Genomic DNA, 6,906 nt, shown 5'->3' with positions numbered 1-6,906 from the left:
GAATTCATCCACCCTAGATAAGGCTTCGCTTCTAAAATCATTTTGTTTCTCGGAACCAATGAACTCATCCACTCCATATAAGATGTCACTTCTATAATTGAGTACATTGAAATCATCCACATTTGAAGTGATAGAGCCTGGCACATGGGCACGCTTTTTAGGTCCTTTGATATTGTAGTATACCTTGTCTTTATCATTGAAAACCACATGCCTCTTTCTCATGTTTAAAAATTGCATGCTCCATCTCATATTCTTGCCTACCTCATAGTAGGGATCACATAAGGATGTTATGTCATCAACCATACCATCATCAGCGACTTTTAGAATCCTCATCTGTGCAAATGACCATTGCTCCACTTGTTCAAATCCCAATACTTCACCTTCTACTATAGTCTTATTTGCAAATGATCTCATTTGTAAAATGTCCCCTATAGTAAAATCCAAGGTGGTGCACTTTGTGTTCTTGATAATGTCTGTTGCATAAGTCTCATCTTTGTCCCATGCTATAAATGATTTGTTGGATGTATTGTAGGGCATGACATCTCCAAGTGTTTCCATATCTCCACATTTATACTTTAGCTCAACATGTGCGCTAAGAATCTTTGATACAGTAACTGCCACCTTATCTTCGCCAAGTCTTCGAAAGTGGCAAACTGAATTGGGATCACTATCATGGATTGTAGCAAATGCAACTACTTCTCTTTTGCTACATAAAATCACATCCATCCCTGGAACAAAATATATAGCCATCTCCTTTGTGAGAGTCCTTTGCAAGTAAGCTGCTGCAGTAGCAACAATTACCTAAATATTAGTCTCTTTTTAATAATCTACTCATTTATTATAATTTTTAATTAGTACTTAATTTATTGGTGGGAGAAGTTATCCGATCAAGTACTCATTAGATGGACATGACAAGTTATCCTTTGCATGGTAGATCGAGCATTAAATACTATTTTTGCTCGTGTCATGCACATCCGTAAAAAAACACGATGCTAGGTATCTTATCCGATCAAGTACTTATGGGATGGGCATGCCACTTTGCATGTAAGTCAATTCCACCTAGTTGAAGGTGCTTTGCATGGTCAATCGTGCATTAAATACCATTTTTGCCTTAGTGTCATGCACATCCGTAAAAAAACACACTGCTAGGTGTGTTATCTGATCAAGTACTTATGTGATGGGAATGCCACTTTGTATGTAAGTCAATTCCACCTAGTTGAAGGTGTGTCCAAAGTATTGTGCCCATCGGATATGCTTTGCATTGTCGATCAAGCATAAAACACCGTTTTTGCCTTAGTGTCATGCACAATCATAAAAGAACACGGTCCTAGGTGTGTTATTTAAACCACTACTTATCGGATGGGCGCTCCACTTTGTACGCAAGTCCATTTCAACTAGGTTGAGATGCATGCAAAGTATTGTCACCATCGGATATGCTTTGCATGGTCGATCGAGCATTAAATACCATTTTTGCCTTAGTGTCATGCACATCCGTTAAAAAACACGTTGCTAGGTGTGTTATCCAATCAAGTACTTATGCGATGGGAATGTCACTTTGCCAAACCACTACTTATCAGATGGGTGCTCCACTTTGCACGCAAGTCCATTTCAACTAGGTTGAGATGCATGCAATGTATTGTCACCATCGGATATGCTTTGCATGGTCGATCGAGCATTAAATACCATTTTTGCGTTAGTGTCATGCACATCCGTAAAAAAACACGTTGCTAGGTGTGTTATCCAATCAAGTACTTATGCGATGGGAATGTCACTTTGCATGTGAGTCAATTCCACCTAGTTGAAGGTGTGTGCAAAGTATTGTGCCCATCAGATATGCTTTGCATTGTGGATCAAGCATAAAACACCGTTTTTGCCTTAGTGTCATGCACAACCATCTAAAAACACGGTCCTAGGTGTGTTATTCAAACAAGTACTTATCAAATGGGGGCTCCACTTTGCACGCAAGTCCGTTTCAACTAGGTTGAGGTGCATGTAAAGTATTGTCACCATCGGATATGCTTTGCATGGCCGATCACGCATTATACACCATTTTTCCCCTAGTGATATGGACATCCGCAAAAAAACACGACCTTAGGTGTGTTATCTAACCAATTACTTATTGGATGGGTGTGCCTCTTTGAGAACATTTCAATACCACCTAGGTTGAGGTGTAGGAAAAGTGTTGTGCCCATCGGATATCCTTTGCATGGTCGATCGAGCATTAAATACTATTTTTGCTCTACTGTCATGCACATACGTAAAAAAACACGCTACTAGGTATGTTATCCAATCAAGCACTTATGGGATCGGCGTGCCACTTTGCATGTAAGTCAATTTCACCTAGTTGAAGGTGTGTGCAAAGTATTGTACCCATCGAATATGCTTTGCATTGTCGATCAAGCATAAAACACCATTTTTGCCTTAGTGTCATGCACAACCATGAAAAAACACGGTCCTAAGTGTATTAATCAAACAAGTACTTATCGGATAGGGGCTCCAGTTTGCACGCAAGTCCATTTAAACTAGGTTGAGATGCGTGCAAAGTATTGTCACCATAGGATATGCTCTGCATGGTCGATTATGCATTATACAACGTTTTTCCGATAGTGATATGCACATGCGTAAAAAAACACGCCCTTAGGTATGTTATCTGACCAAGTACTTATCGGATGGGTGTGCCTCTTGAGAACATTTCAATACCACCTAGGTTAAGGCGTAGGAAAAGTATTGTGCCCATCGGATATGCTTTGCATGGTCAATACCATTTTTGCCTTAGTGTCATGCACATCCGTAAAAAAACACGCTGCTAGGTGTGTTATCCGATCAAGTACTTATGTGATGGGAATGCCACCTTGCATGTAAGTCAATTCCACCTAGTTGAAGGTGTGTGAAAAGATTGTGCCCATCAGATATGCTTTGCATTGTCAATCAAGCATAAAACACCATTTTTGCCTTAGTGTCATGCACAACCATATAAAAACACGGCCCTAGGTGTGTTATTCAAACAAGTACTTATCAGATGGGGGCTCCACTTTGAACACAAGTCTGTTTCTCGGGGGGGTCACTATGTATAAACCCTCTATATCACGTGCGTTCAAGGCCTATTTTTAAAATCCCTTATCTGTAAAAAAATTCATTAATAAAATGTACCCCTTTTCTATACAAATTTGTAGATTTTTTCCAAAACTATTTTAAATAGTCCCTTATGTATATTTATTTCTGTAAATTTTAGAAATAAAAAAAATCCTTCTGTTGAACTCACGTGACAGGGTTACATATGATGAGTGACCCCCCCGAGGTCTGTTTCAACTACGTTGAGGTGCGTGCAAATTATTGTCACCATTGGATATGCTTTGCATGGTCGATCACGCATTATACACCGTTTTTCCCTAGTGATATGCACATCCGCAGAAAAACACGCCCTTAGGTGTGTTATCTAACCAAGTACTTATCGCCTTTGCATGGTCGATCGAGCATTAAATACTATTTTTGCTCTAGTGTCATGCACATCCGTACAAAAACATGCTAATAGGTATGTTATCTGATCAAGAACTTATGGGATGGGCGTGCCACTTTGCATGTAAGTCAATTCCACCTAGTTGAAGGTGTGTGCAAAGTATTGTGCCCATCGGATATGCTTTGCATTGTAGATCAAGCATAAAACACCATTTTTGCCTTAGTGTCATGCACAACCATGAAAAAACATGGTCCTAGGTGTGTTAATCAAACAATTAATTATCGAATGGAGGCTCCACTTTGTATGCAAGTCCTTTTCAACTAGGTTGAGGTGCGTGCAAAAACAAGTACTTATCGGATGGTTGTGTCTCTTTGAGAACATCTCAATACCACCTAGGTTAAGGCATAGGAAAACTATTATGCCCATCGGATATGCTTTTCATGGTCGATCGAGCATTAAATATCATTTTTGCCTTAGTGTCATGCACATCCATAAAAAAACACGCTGCTAGGTGTGTTATATGATTAAGTACTTGTGCGATGGGAATGCCACTTTGCATGTAATTCAATTCCAACTAGTTGAAGGTGTGTGCAAAGTATTGTGCCCATCGTATATGCTTTGCATTGTGGATCAAGCATAAAACACCGTTTTTGCCTTAGTGTCATGCACAACCAAATAAAAACACGGTCCTAGGTGTGTTATTCAAACAAGTACTTGTCGGATGCGGGCTCCACTATGCACGCAAGTCTGTTTCAACTAGGTTGAGGTGCATGCAAAGTATTTCACCATCGGATATGATTTGCATGGTCGATCATGCATTATACACCGTTTTTCCCTAGTGATATGCACATCCGCAAAAAAACATGCCCTTAGGTGTGTTATCTGATCAAGTACTTATCGGATGGGTGTGCCTTCTTTGAGAAAATTTCAATTCCACCTAGGTTGAGGTGTAGGAAAAGTGTTGTGCCCATCGGATATCCTTTGCATGGTCGATTGAGCATTAAATACTATTTTTGCTCTAGTGTCATGCATATTCGTAAAAAAACACGCTGCTAGGTATGTTATCTGATCAAGCACTTATGGGATGGGCGTGCCACTTTGCATGTAAGTCAATTACACCTAGTTGAAGGTGTATGCAAAGTATTGTGCCCATCAGATATGCTTTGCATTGTTGATCAAGCATAAAACACCGTTTTTGCCTTAGTGTCATGCACAACCATGAAAAAACACGGTCCTAGGAGTGTTAATCAAACAAGTACTTATTGGATGGGGGCTCCAGTTTGCACACAAGTCCATTTCAACTAGGTTGAGATGCATGCAAAGTATTGTCACCATCGCATATGCTCTGCATGGTCGATTACGCATTATACAAGGTTTTTCCCATAGTGATATGCACATCCGCAAAAAAACACGCCCTTAGGTATGTTATGTGACCACTACTTATCGGATGGGTGTGCCTTTTTGAGAACATTTCAATACCACCTAGGTTAAGGAATAGGAAAAGTGTTGTGCCCATTGGATATGCTTTGGATGGTCAATCGAGCATTAAATACCATTTTTGACTTAGTGTCATGCACATCTGTAAAAAAACACACTGCTAGGTGTGTTATCTCATCAAGTACTTATGCGATGGGAATGCCACTTTACATGTAAGTCAATTCCACCTAGTTGAAGGTGTGTGCAAAGTATTGTGCCCATCGGATATGCTTTGCATTGCAGATCAAGCATAAAACACCGTTTTTGCCTTAGTGTCATGCACAACCATAAAAAACACACGGCCCTAGGTGTGTTATTCAAACAAGTACTTATCGGATGGGGGCTCCACTTTGCATGCAATTCCGTTTCAACTATGTTGAGGTGCGTGCAAAGTATTGTTACCATGAAATATGCTTTGCATGGTCGATCACGTATTATATACCGTTTTCTCCCTACTGATATGCACATCTGCAAAAAAACACGCCCTTAGGTGTGTTATCTGACCAAGTACTTATCGGATGGGTGTGCCCCTTTGAGAACATTTCAATACCACCTAGGTTGAGGCATAGGAAAAGTTTTGTGCCCATCGGATATTCTTTGCATGGTCGATTGAGCATTAAATACTATTTTTGCTCTAGTGTCATGCACATCCGTAAAAAAACACGCTACTAGGTATGTTATCCAATCAAGCACTTATGGGATGGGCGTGTCACTTTGCATGTAAGTCAATTCCATCTATTTGAAGGTGTGTGCAAAGTATTGTGCCCATCGGATATGCTTTGCATTGTCGATTAAGCATAAAATACCATTTTTGCCTTGGTGTCATGCACAACCATGAAAAAACACGGTCCTAGGTGTATTAATCAAAGAAGTACTTATCGGATGGGGGATCCACCTTGGACGGAAGTCCGTTTCAACTAGGTTGAGATGCGTGCAAAGTATCGTCACCATCAAATATGGTCTGCATGGTCGATTACACATTATACAACATTTTTCTGGTAGTGATATGCACTTTGGCAAAAAAACACACCCTTAGGTATGTTATCTGACCAAGTACTTATAGGATGGGTGTGCTGCTTTGAGAACATTTCAATACCACCTAGGTTAAGGCATAGGAAAAGTATTGTGCCCATTGGATATGCTTTGCATGGTCGATCGAGCATTAAATACCATTTTTGCGTTAGTGTCATGCACATCCGTAAAAAAACACGCTGCTAGGTGTGTTATCCGATCAAGTACTTATGCGATGGGAATGCCACTTTGCATGTAATTCAATTCCACCTAGTTGAAGGTGTGTGCAAAGTATTGTGCCCATCGGATATGCTTTGCATTGTGGATCAAGCATAATACACCGTTTTTGCCTTAGTGTAATGCACAACCATAAAAAAACACGGTCCTAGGTGTGTTATTCAAACAAGTACTTATCAGATGGGGGATCCACTTTGCACGCAAGTATCTTTCAACTAGGTTGAGGTGCGTGCAAAGTATTGTGACCATCGAATATGCTTTGCATGGCTGATCACACATTATACATCGTTTTTCCCCTAGTGATATGCACATCTGTAAAAAAACACGCGCTTAGGTGTGTTATCTGACCAAGTACTCATTGGATGGGTGTGCCTCTTTGAGAACATTTCAATACCACCTAGGTTGAGGTGTAGGAAAAGTTTTGTGCCCATCATATATCCTTTGCATGGTCGATCGAGCATTAAATACTACTTTTGCTCGTGTCGTGCACAGTCATAAAAAAACATGCTACTAGGTATGTTATCCGATCAAACACTTATGGGATGGGCATACCACTTTGCATGTAAGTCAATTCCACCTAGTTGAAGGTGTGTGCAAAGTATTGTGCCCATTGGAAATGCTTTGCATTGTCGATCAAGCATAAAACACCGTTTTTGGCTTAGTGTCATGCACAACCATGAAAAAACATGGTCCTAGGTGTGTTAATCAAACAAGTACTTATCGGA

This window comes from Dipteris shenzhenensis, chromosome 13 (assembly GCF_047967505.1).
Source record: "Dipteris shenzhenensis isolate YYH24624 ecotype China chromosome 13, Dip_SZ_1.0, whole genome shotgun sequence".
In the NCBI taxonomy this organism is placed as follows: domain Eukaryota; kingdom Viridiplantae; phylum Streptophyta; class Polypodiopsida; order Gleicheniales; family Dipteridaceae; genus Dipteris; species Dipteris shenzhenensis.
This window is presented reverse-complemented; position numbering follows the sequence as displayed.